This window comes from Ictalurus furcatus, chromosome 4 (assembly GCF_023375685.1).
Source record: "Ictalurus furcatus strain D&B chromosome 4, Billie_1.0, whole genome shotgun sequence".
Classification (NCBI taxonomy): domain Eukaryota; kingdom Metazoa; phylum Chordata; class Actinopteri; order Siluriformes; family Ictaluridae; genus Ictalurus; species Ictalurus furcatus.
Window position 1 is genome coordinate 36,127,708 of NC_071258.1, and position 13,009 is coordinate 36,140,716.

Below are 13,009 nucleotides of genomic sequence, written 5' to 3' on the forward strand. Positions count from 1 at the left end.
ACGTTCACCACACACTCATACTGTTTCTACTCAAAAGCTGCTCGAAGGAAGGTGATCCTTCACAAACACACACACACACACACACACACACACACGGCCTGGAGCCAGGTTTAAATGGTCAGGGGTTCGCTTTCAGCAGGTCACATGGCTGAAGTATGAATGAAGGAACTTCCACCTGTCAGACTAACTGTAAAAAGTTCTGTGTGAAACAAAATCGCACAAAATCGCACATCTCTGCCACACAATTACCAATATTACACTAAAATAAAAGTCATCACACAAAACGACGTGTCGGTATTTTACTGGATTTACCCGGACGCAAAGAGCAATGGCTGTGTATTTGATAATAATATTTATTTATTTAATTTTAACAGACTGTTTAATCCGACTACTAATATGTGTTCTAAACTTAAACGTAACATATTTCCCCTATATTTCGTCATTATTGTATTAACATCAAGAACTAGCATCTGCAGCCAGATACATTAAAGACTGAACCTGTTCACTGCCGATCCCCTGATGGATATATTTAGATCACTGCTCATTGGCTCTCAGTTTCTGTGTAATCACATGATTCAGTAAGGGCAGAAGTCAAACACAGATTCAGTTTCAGCTTCGAAAGCCTGCACGTACACACACACACACACACACACGTACACACACACACACACACACACGCAGCCTGAACCCTATCTCGGAACAGATTTTGGACCACGAAAGCCCACCAAGCATCTAAAAAAAAAAGAGCCCTATTCAGACAGGATTAGTTTTGTAATTATTATCTCTGGGACTTTACTCCAAATCCATCATGTCAGTAATAATTTACAGACTGCACTTGTGTTCATCTGGAAAGATTATACTGTATTTTACTTTCTATAAACAGAGCAGTAGAAATAACTCGGAGTGATATCCAGTGTTTCCCGTCTGAACCGACATGTCGGTCAAGATGGCGTTAAATGCAGTAGGAAAAGAGGTTTTGTGCTTTTTCTTTAGTATAAAGACGCTCCAGGAAGCGATGACTCTTTCACTCCAAAACCTAAAGAATTCCACATTATAGACAAAGTTTAAAATGTCATGTCAGAGAAGCTGTGGGTTTTAAGCTACGTTTTTGAGTTCATGGCCACGCCCCATAAAACGATATAGATCCAAACATTCGGTGTGTATTAAAATGAGGTGTATAGTACACATGGAGTTTACAGGCTGACACGCCCATCTTTGTGTTTTATAGAGATCATTTATCCCATTGTGAGGAGTTCAGCACGTCACTGACATCTTTTTCGAGTCACAGAGCAGCGATCCGGTGCAGTTCATGTCGATAGAAACAGTGTGTATAAGTGAGTTTGAGCTTTGGAAGGGCACTATATAAATAAATCTTCTTCTTCTTCATGAGAGGAGATGACTGGGCAATTCAAAAGCAGTGTAAAACGATAAACCTGGCAACCCTGGTGACTCGGCGGTCAAGGACACGAAGTGTTCACTCTACAAATGTCACGTCTCCACACACGTCCCACATTTCCTCCACACGTTGTCTGAGTGATCAGATCTCAAGATGGATTTGACCCTGTTCACACCTGTATGGATCCGATCACCCGAGATGGACGTTAAAACTGGTACCATAGACTCGCCCATCCCTGAACATTACATATCAGCTCAACCCAGTGAGCCAAACATACCCTAAACCTGGGTTAGGGTTAGGGCTAGGGGGGTTAGGGGGGTTAGGGCTAGGGGGGTTAGGGGGGTTAGGGGGGTTAGGGCTAGGGTGGTTAGGGTTAACCTACACCTGACCCAGGTGCACCTGAAACACTATTGTGTGCGAATATAATCCAATGGACTGTACATGGAATTAATAAATGACGTGATCTGAGCTTTCAATTTCTGTTAACATTGTTTATGAGCCAGCTGTGTTCGGGTCAAACACACACACACACACACAGTGGGAGGGTAACAGCTGCTCTTCACATTCCACTGAGAACTGTCTATCTACACACACACACACACACACACACACACACACACGCAACCTGAACCCAATCTCTGAACAGATTTTGGACCACAAAAGCCCACCAAGCATCTTTAGCACCAAGCATCACGGGGACATTTAGATCTAATAATCACACACACACACACACACACACACACACACACACACACACACACACACACATACTGAGAGTGAAAGTGTGGAAAGGGAAAGGACACATGGTGCAGGAGGTGTTCCTGGCGTTCCTGGTGTTCTTGGCTGTGGATTTTTGATAGACACATAGATGAAGTTCATTGTGTGTGTGTGTGTGTGTGATTATTAGATCTAAATGTCCCCATGATTACAGGAACATGCTAATCTTTTGTCTATGTGGGTGCAAGCCGTCCAATCAGAGCAGGTGTTACTAACAACAGCTATAGAGATTGGATCTCAGATGCAGTAGTTAGCATTAGCTTGACTTAGCAGGTCAAAAAGATTTAGCACTGTTGTGTGGTTAGTGTAAATCAGTGGGTCTTAGTGGTTAGAAGATTGTGAGCCACTGTCCCGTTCTTGAGCAGGACCCCAACACCTCGCTCGCTCACCTCACTCGTAAGTCGCGTTGGAGAAGAGCATCTTCTCAAACAAGAAAATGTAAAGGTAATATAAAACTCAGGCTAATGTAATGTGATAAGTGTTAGGTTTCTGTGGTTGGGGGAGGGGAGGAAGTAAGAGTGAACCGTGGCATAGCATTATAATGTTAGCATATACTGTATGCGTGTGCTTTAGTGCGTGTTAGTAGGTGTGTGTCAGTGCCGACTCAGCACAGAGAGACAAATATCTGTTCACCCAGCAAACAAACCAAAGGCTGCTGATAAACTCATCAACACTGTGTGTGTGTGTGTGAACTCTGCACCTCTGGTGACATGGACACACACAGACACAGACACACACACACACATGAAAATTTCATGACCAAAAGTCCAAAATGGCCCCATGTTCCCTATATAAATACATTACCTTGGTAAAAAAAAGTTTGACTTATTATGTAGTGCACATGACGTCCACATGGCTTGAGAGCCGTGATTTGATTCAATATGTTGACGTATTTCCTTTTGAAACAGGAAGTCAGAGCGATGTCTTTAGTCGTGGAGGACTTATCACCACCAGCTTCACCTACACCTGTCCACATTAACCAGGACGAGATCCATAACGAGATACCGCATGTTGTTCGGGTTTCGCCATACGTGTGTGAGTCGAGGTCGAACTTTGGTGTCATTCGTGGTGACGCCGAGTCGCAGGGACATCACCGAGAGACGTCTGACACGTCTGAGTGGAAGATAAATAATATTACTGACTCTTACTAATGTGTAAAAAGACGTAATTCTCCATCAGTTCCGACATTAAAGGGATCCAAGTCATGAAAAGTCACACAAACTCCGCCCCCTTTCAAATATATAAACTCCAAACATTTACGCTTAGTTGGGAAATGGAATAATGTGCAGGAAGACGCGCGGCCAAAACGAACCATGTTTACTGCTAACAATCTGCTACTGTAGAGCAAGATACACTCCTGGGGGTGGGGCATATATTTACATTTACATTACATTTATTCATTTAGCAGACGCTTTTATCCAAAGCAACTTACAAATGATGAAATACGAGCAAAGTGATATATCAAGTGGAGAACAATACAAGTAGTGCTACTGTACAATGCTACTGTACACGATCTTTTAATTGAGTTCCAGAAGAAGCAAAGTGCGCAGAGTCGAGGTGTAAGAGCCAGAGTAGGGTTTTGTTTTTTTATTTTTAACAGACTGTTTAATCCGACTACTAATATGTGTTCTAAACTTAAACGTAACATATTTCCCCTATATTTCGTCATTATTGTATTAACATCAAGAACTAGCATCTGCAGCCAGATACATTAAAGACTGAACCTGTTCACTGCCGATCCCTGATGGATATATTTAGATCACTGCTCATTGGCTCTCAGTTTCTGTGTAATCACATGATTCAGTAAGGGCAGAAGTCAAACACAGATTCAGTTTCAGCTTCGAAAGCCTGCACGTACACACCACACACACACACACACGTACACACACACACACACACACACGCAGCCTGAACCCTATCTCGGAACAGATTTTGGACCACGAAAGCCCACCAAGCATCTAAAAAAAAAAGAGCCCTATTCAGACAGGATTAGTTTTGTAATTATTATCTCTGGGACTTTACTCCAAATCCATCATGTCAGTAATAATTTACAGACTGCACTTGTGTTCATCTGGAAAGATTATACTGTATTTTACTTTCTATAAACAGAGCAGTAGAAATAACTCGGAGTGATATCCAGTGTTTCCCGTCTGAACCGACATGTCGGTCAAGATGGCGTTAAATGCAGTAGGAAAAGAGGTTTTGTGCTTTTTCTTTAGTATAAAGACGCTCCAGGAAGCGATGACTCTTTCACTCCAAAACCTAAAGAATTCCACATTATAGACAAAGTTTAAAATGTCATGTCAGAGAAGCTGTGGGTTTTAAGCTACGTTTTTGAGTTCATGGCCACGCCCCATAAAACGATATAGATCCAAACATTCGGTGTGTATTAAAATGAGGTGTATAGTACACATGGAGTTTACAGGCTGACACGCCCATCTTTGTGTTTTATAGAGATCATTTATCCCATTGTGAGGAGTTCAGCACGTCACTGACATCTTTTTCGAGTCACAGAGCAGCGATCCGGTGCAGTTCATGTCGATAGAAACAGTGTGTATAAGTGAGTTTGAGCTTTGGAAGGGCACTATATAAATAAATCTTCTTCTTCTTCATGAGAGGAGATGACTGGGCAATTCAAAAGCAGTGTAAAACGATAAACCTGGCAACCCTGGTGACTCGGCGGTCAAGGACACGAAGTGTTCACTCTACAAATGTCACGTCTCCACACACGTCCCACATTTCCTCCACACGTTGTCTGAGTGATCAGATCTCAAGATGGATTTGACCCTGTTCACACCTGTATGGATCCGATCACCCGAGATGGACGTTAAAACTGGTACCATAGACTCGCCCATCCCTGAACATTACATATCAGCTCAACCCAGTGAGCCAAACATACCCTAAACCTGGGTTAGGGTTAGGGCTAGGGGGGTTAGGGGGGTTAGGGCTAGGGGGGTTAGGGGGGTTAGGGGGGTTAGGGCTAGGGTGGTTAGGGTTAACCTACACCTGACCCAGGTGCACCTGAAACACTATTGTGTGCGAATATAATCCAATGGACTGTACATGGAATTAATAAATGACGTGATCTGAGCTTTCAATTTCTGTTAACATTGTTTATGAGCCAGCTGTGTTCGGGTCAAACACACACACACACACACAGTGGGAGGGTAACAGCTGCTCTTCACATTCCACTGAGAACTGTCTATCTACACACACACACACACACACACACACACACACACGCAACCTGAACCCAATCTCTGAACAGATTTTGGACCACAAAAGCCCACCAAGCATCTTTAGCACCAAGCATCACGGGGACATTTAGATCTAATAATCACACACACACACACACACACACACACACACACACACACACACACACACACATACTGAGAGTGAAAGTGTGGAAAGGGAAAGGACACATGGTGCAGGAGGTGTTCCTGGCGTTCCTGGTGTTCTTGGCTGTGGATTTTTGATAGACACATAGATGAAGTTCATTGTGTGTGTGTGTGTGTGTGATTATTAGATCTAAATGTCCCCATGATTACAGGAACATGCTAATCTTTTGTCTATGTGGGTGCAAGCCGTCCAATCAGAGCAGGTGTTACTAACAACAGCTATAGAGATTGGATCTCAGATGCAGTAGTTAGCATTAGCTTGACTTAGCAGGTCAAAAAGATTTAGCACTGTTGTGTGGTTAGTGTAAATCAGTGGGTCTTAGTGGTTAGAAGATTGTGAGCCACTGTCCCGTTCTTGAGCAGGACCCCAACACCTCGCTCGCTCACCTCACTCGTAAGTCGCGTTGGAGAAGAGCATCTTCTCAAACAAGAAAATGTAAAGGTAATATAAAACTCAGGCTAATGTAATGTGATAAGTGTTAGGTTTCTGTGGTTGGGGGAGGGGAGGAAGTAAGAGTGAACCGTGGCATAGCATTATAATGTTAGCATATACTGTATGCGTGTGCTTTAGTGCGTGTTAGTAGGTGTGTGTCAGTGCCGACTCAGCACAGAGAGACAAATATCTGTTCACCCAGCAAACAAACCAAAGGCTGCTGATAAACTCATCAACACTGTGTGTGTGTGTGTGAACTCTGCACCTCTGGTGACATGGACACACACAGACACAGACACACACACACACATGAAAATTTCATGACCAAAAGTCCAAAATGGCCCCATGTTCCCTATATAAATACATTACCTTGGTAAAAAAAAGTTTGACTTATTATGTAGTGCACATGACGTCCACATGGCTTGAGAGCCGTGATTTGATTCAATATGTTGACGTATTTCCTTTTGAAACAGGAAGTCAGAGCGATGTCTTTAGTCGTGGAGGACTTATCACCACCAGCTTCACCTACACCTGTCCACATTAACCAGGACGAGATCCATAACGAGATACCGCATGTTGTTCGGGGTTTCGCCATACGTGTGTGAGTCGAGGTCGAACTTTGGTGTCATTCGTGGTGACGCCGAGTCGCAGGGACATCACCGAGAGACGTCTGACACGTCTGAGTGGAAGATAAATAATATTACTGACTCTTACTAATGTGTAAAAAGACGTAATTCTCCATCAGTTCCGACATTAAAGGGATCCAAGTCATGAAAAGTCACACAAACTCCGCCCCCTTTCAAATATATAAACTCCAAACATTTACGCTTAGTTGGGAAATGGAATAATGTGCAGGAAGACGCGCGGCCAAAACGAACCATGTTTACTGCTAACAATCTGCTACTGTAGAGCAAGATACACTCCTGGGGGTGGGGCATATATTTACATTTACATTACATTTATTCATTTAGCAGACGCTTTTATCCAAAGCAACTTACAAATGATGAAATACGAGCAAAGTGATATATCAAGTGGAGAACAATACAAGTAGTGCTACTGTACAATGCTACTGTACACGATCTTTTAATTGAGTTCCAGAAGAAGCAAAGTGCGCAGAGTCGAGGTGTAAGAGCCAGAGTAGGGTTTTGTTTTTTATTTAAATAATATTGGGGTTGGTCTATTAGGGGTTAGTTCAGTGTTCACAGAGGAGGTGGGTCTTTAGCTGTTTTGTGAAGATAGTGACAGATTCTGTGGTCCGGATTGAGGTTGGAAGTTCATTCCACCACTGAGGAACAGTTGGTGTGAATGTTCTGGAAAGGGACTTTGAGCCATGCTGAGCCACGCTGGTCGTTGATGGCAGATTGCATGAGGGAACGTAAGCCTTCAGGAGAGAGATGAGGTAGGGGGCGCTGTTCCAGACAAGGTCTTGTACATGAGCATCAAGGCCTTGAATTTGATGCGGGCGGCTACAGGAAGCCAGAGGAGGGAGATGAGGAGGGGTGTGACATGGGTTCTCTTGGGCTGTTTGAAGACGAGGCATGCTGCTGTATTCTGAATCATTCTGAATCATCTGAAGGGGTTTCATGGAGCTGCTGGGAGGCCCGAGAGTAGTGAGTTGCAGTAGTCTAGTTTTGAAATAACAAGAGCCTGGACTAGTATCTGTGTAGCCTGTTCGGTGAGGTAGGGTCTGATTTTCTTGATGTTGTACAGGATGAACCTTCAGGACTATGCAGTTGTTGAGATGTGGTCTGTAAAGGTCAGATTGTCATCAAGAATCACCCCGAGGTTCCTGGCTGTCCTGGTTGGCTTGAGTGTGGTTGAGCCGAGCTGTACAGTGAGGTTGTGGTTGATTGAGGGACAGGCTGGGATGACGAGAAGCTCAGATTTTGCCAAATTGAGATTAAGGTGGTGTTCCTTAATCCAGACCGAGATGTCTGACAGGCAAGCAGAGATTCGTGCAGAGACGGATGGATCATCAGGCTGGAAGGACAAATAGAGCTGGGTGTCATCAGCTTAGCAATGATATGAGAAGCCATGAGACTTCATCACCTGCCTTAGAGATGTAGTATAAATAGAAAAGAGCAGTGGACCCAGAACTGACCCCTGAGGAACCCCAGTTGTGAGTTGCTGAGTTTCAGAAGCCCCTCCCTTCCATAATACCTTGAAGGATCTGTCTGTCAGATATGATTCCACCCAGCGTAGAGCCGTTCTGGTGATGTTTAGGCTGAAGGAGAGTTGACAGGAGGATCTGATGGTTCACAGTGTCGAAAGCAGCAGAGAGGTGGAGTAGGACGAGGACAGATGATCTAGAGGTTGCTCTTGCTAGTCGTAAGGCTTCAGTGACGGAAAACAGAGCAGTCTCTGTGGAGTGATTGCTCTTGAAGCCAGACTGCTTGGTGTCCAGGAGGTTGTTCTGTGTGAGAAAATTGAAGAGTTGATTAAAAACAGATTTTTTGAGGATTTTGGAAAGGAAAGGGAGGAGGGAAACGGGTCCTGCTTAAATGAGGTAGGGTATGTGCCAGTAGAGAGGGATGTGTTAAATATGTGTGTGAGGGCAGGTAATAGTGTGGGAGAGATGGACTGAAGAAGGTGAGAAGGATAGACTCAAGAGGACAGGTTGTGGGATGGCTAGAGAGGAAGAGTTTTGAGACATCAGTCTCTGAGAGGGGAGAGAAGGAGGACAGGTGAGAGTTACACGGTGGAGGAGCCGGTCTATGCCTGTCTGGGTTTGAGAACTGGTTCCTGACCAGTCATGTGCAGTGAGAGAGGTAGGGGAAAGGGGGAGGAGGGGGACAGGTTTTGAAGAGGTGTTGGGAGAACTGCCAATCTTCTCTTGGTAGTATGTGGCTTTAGCAGTGGGGATGCTATTGGAAAAAGAGGAGAGAAGTGTTTGGTAATTGGTTAGGTCAGTTGGATTTTTAGATTTACGCCATTTCCTTTCAGATGCTCTTAGTTTGGCCCGGTTGTTACGCAGAGCTTCTGATAGCCAAGGGCTAGAGGGTGATGTGCGAGCAGGTCTGGAGGTTAGGGGGCAGATGCTGTCAAGAGAAGATGTTAGAATGGAACATAGCATGTCAGTTGCGGTGTTTAAGTCCAGTGAGGAGAGGTGGCTATCAGAGAGAAGTGAGGTTGTGACAACGGAGGAGACGTGTGAGGGGGAAAGGGAGCGAAGATTGCGACGAAAGGAGATAGTAATGAGAAGATTGTGTGTGGTGCAGTTACGTGAGAGGATGAGGCTGAGGTGTTTGTCGGCTTTGTGGGTTGCTGGTGCGGTGAACTGCTTGAGGTCAAACGTGGGAAGAAGAGCAAGAAGATCAGCTGCAAGCGGCTTGTCTAGATGAATGTCACCGAAGACCACATATATGTTCTAGAGAGCATTTAACTGGACAAACAGAAGACTAGTACAGGATGAGTCATCAAAAATGGAATCATTTTCCTGGAAGTGATGAACTAAAAAGCTAAAATGTGAATATCTCTAAGACTATTTTGTACTTTTTCCTACACTCCTATCATTTCATCACACTAAGAGATCCGAATGCTCTGAAACACTGATTTTGATTTCAGGGCCACTTTAGGGCTCCGTCTCAGTCGCCTAAATCAGCACGCTAATGAAGTGCACACATGCTCTTAATAAGACATGGAGCTGTTTTTATCTGCCGAGGTTCAGGAGGTTCAGACCGAGGCACCTCAAAATATCCGTGGGGTGAAATCTAACACAGCCCTCTCGCTGTGCAGTGAGACCTACAGCACAGCTTCATGCATAAGCTCGACTTAACGTTAGCATGAGCTGAGATAATGATATGATGACAAACGCACAGTAGCGACAGTATCACTCTTTACAATGAGCATGACAGTGATAAAGTGAGTGAGAGGAAATGGATCTGGACTGATATTACTGTAGGCATGTTTTTTAGCATAGCATCAAAGTTAGCACACGGGTGGCCTGATTTTATCATAATGTTACATTTGTGTTAGTTTAGCCTACTTTTAGAATGAGGTTAACAGAACGTTAGCAGGAAGTTAGGTTTAATGACTTTATGCTGCCAGGTTTGCTATCAGTGTGTGTGTGTGTGTGTGTGTGTGTGTGTGTGTGTGTGTGTGTGTGAATAGCTGATTAACAGCGCAGACTTTATCACATCACTGATAAACATGCTTAAACCTGTCGACCTCTGTTTATAACCAACACACACACACACACACACACACACACGCACACAGAGCACAAAAGTGTAGGGCGCAAAAATGCACAGCTGTAGTGTGGCACAGTACAGTACACACACAAGCGTGGACTAACCTCATTTGGATCTCTCCTTACTTAACTGACCTTTCACTCTCTCTCTCTCTCTCTCGCTCTCTCTCTCATACACACACACACACACACACACACAAAATAGTGTGCAGCCTCTCAAGGTTACAGTGAGAGTGAGATAAGTGTGTGAAGTGATACAACAGTTCATATAACACACCAATACTTTTTATTACACACCCACACCCACACACATCCACACCCACACACACACATACACACACACACACCAGGCGTAGTAACCCCCTTGCTAATTTTACATAAACGTAATTCAACCTTCCCTACATTTTAAACGGATCCCTGCTCTCTCCAGAAAGACCTTTCATCAGACGCTACGCTGACCAACATGTACTCTCATGTACTTTATCAGCTGTTAATATAATAATAATAATAATAATAATAATAATAATAATAATAATAATAATAATAATAAGAGCTAACTCTTTGTTAAAGGTAATTAACTTTATATTGCTATTTAATATGCTGTCAATAAACGATATCAATTAAAAAAAACCTAACTTATACCGTCATAAAACAGAGTACTAGATATAACCACATACAGTGGTGCTTGAAAGTTTGTGAACCCTTTAGACTTTTCTAGATGTCTGTATAAATATGATCTAAAACATCATCAGATTTTCCTAAAAGTAGATAACGAGAACCTGATTAAACAAACAAGACAAACAAATTATACTTGGTCATTTATTTACTGAGGAAAATGATCCAATATTAATATCTGTGAGGGGTAAAACATGTTTGCCGGTGGCTGTGAGGGGTTCAGCAGCCTGTCTGTGGTGGAGGAATCTGGGGTCTTTGTGGCTGTCAATTAAACTTGAAAAGTGAGATTTTCCAGCAGACTTCATTTTGTTTATTTTCAAGTTGTCTTTATAGATAGCTTGGTGAACTCAGGACTCAGGACTCGGATCCAGTGGGACGCAACAAAAAAAGTTTCTCGATCTGGAAGTTTTTACTTGTCCGGCGCGTGATCAGACATGAAGTCCATTAGATACAGACCATGTTTATTAACGTGAATGTTAACATCAACATGAACATGATGCGCTGCATGATGCATTTCCAGCATTCATTCATTCATTCATTCATTCATCCTTAGTAACTGCCTGGTCAGGCTCCTGGTTCTTTATATCAGTCTACTAATTTTTTTATCTTTTGGGAAACAGAACCAACTGAACTATTAGAAAACATGGCGAAAATAATAAAAATAATAACTGCATGAGTGGGATTAAAAAACATTCCTGCACACATCTCTAGTTGAGAGCGATTATGAACAGGAGTGATGTAGCTGAGGACGAGGAACATTCAGAGCCAGAATTCACACACCATGCTGACACTGTTCACATTTCTACTGCTGGGGGGTTTCCAGGGCATAGTGCTCATTCTGATTATATTAAATAAAAACAAGAAAAACTTTTGTGAGTTATGGCATATAAGTAGCTTTACAGAAACATATAAACACAGGATAGAGATTTTAAGTGTGTGAATTTATCCCTATTGAGCGAGCCGGTGGTGACGGTGGTGAGGAAAAACTCCCTGAGATGATACGAGGAAGAAACCTTTAGAGGAACCAGACTCAGAAGGGAACCCGTCCTCATCTGGGTGACACCGGATAGTGTGAAAGTAAAGGAAAGTTCATTATGGTTTTATATGAAGTCTGTTTGTTGAACTAGTCCACTGTTCACTAAAGGAAACCTGAGTGTAAAACTGTATGTGGTCATTGCAGTCCTAAAGCCATCGCAGCAACCGTAGTCCCAGCAACCACAGTGAGAATGTCCATGTTGAATTGAGGTCCAAAACCATCTCCATGGTACTCCAAGCAGTACAATCCTCATCAATCTCCAGGCTGTAGCCTCCAGTTGATGAGAGCGCCATCCAGAGGTAGGGCATCAGGATGGATCAGGCAGGTCCAGAGAGCAGAAATGGTCAGGATCACTGGCATCTCCATAATATCATGTGCATCATATCGACCGAAGGAGAGAGGGAGGGGGAGATAAAGAGAGGGACAGATTATTAGGTATGATTACTATCCTGTAATGGATAAGACTGTGTACTTTGCATAAAAGAAAGTCTATTCATGGTAAGCTTGAGTAAACAAATATGTTTTCAGCCTGGACTTAAACACGGACACTGTGTCTGAGTCCCGAACACTAATAGGAAGACTGTTCCATAACTGTGGGGCTCTATAAGAGAAAGCTCTTCCCCCTGCTGTAGCCTTCGCTATTCCAGGTACCAACAAATAGCCTGCACCTTTTGATGGAAGTAGGCGTGGCGGATCATAAAAGACCAAAAGTTCTCTCAGGTACTGTGGCGTGAGACCGTTTAGTGCTTTATAGGTTAATAATAGTATTTTATAATCAATGTGAGATTTCACTGGGAGCCAATGCAGTGTGGATAAGATCGGGGTGATGTGGTCGTATCTTCTGGTTCTAGTTAGGACTCTAGCAGCTGTATTCTGGACTAACTGGAGCTTATTTATATTCCTACTGGAACATCCAGACAGTAAGGCATTACAGTAATCTAGTCTAGAGGTGACGAAAGCATGAACTAATATTTCTGCATCATGTAGTGACAATATATTTCTTATCTTAGAAATATTTCTGAGATGAAAGAAGACTATCCTAGTAATATTATCTACATGAGCATCAAATGATAGACTGGAGTCAATAATCACTCCAAGGTCT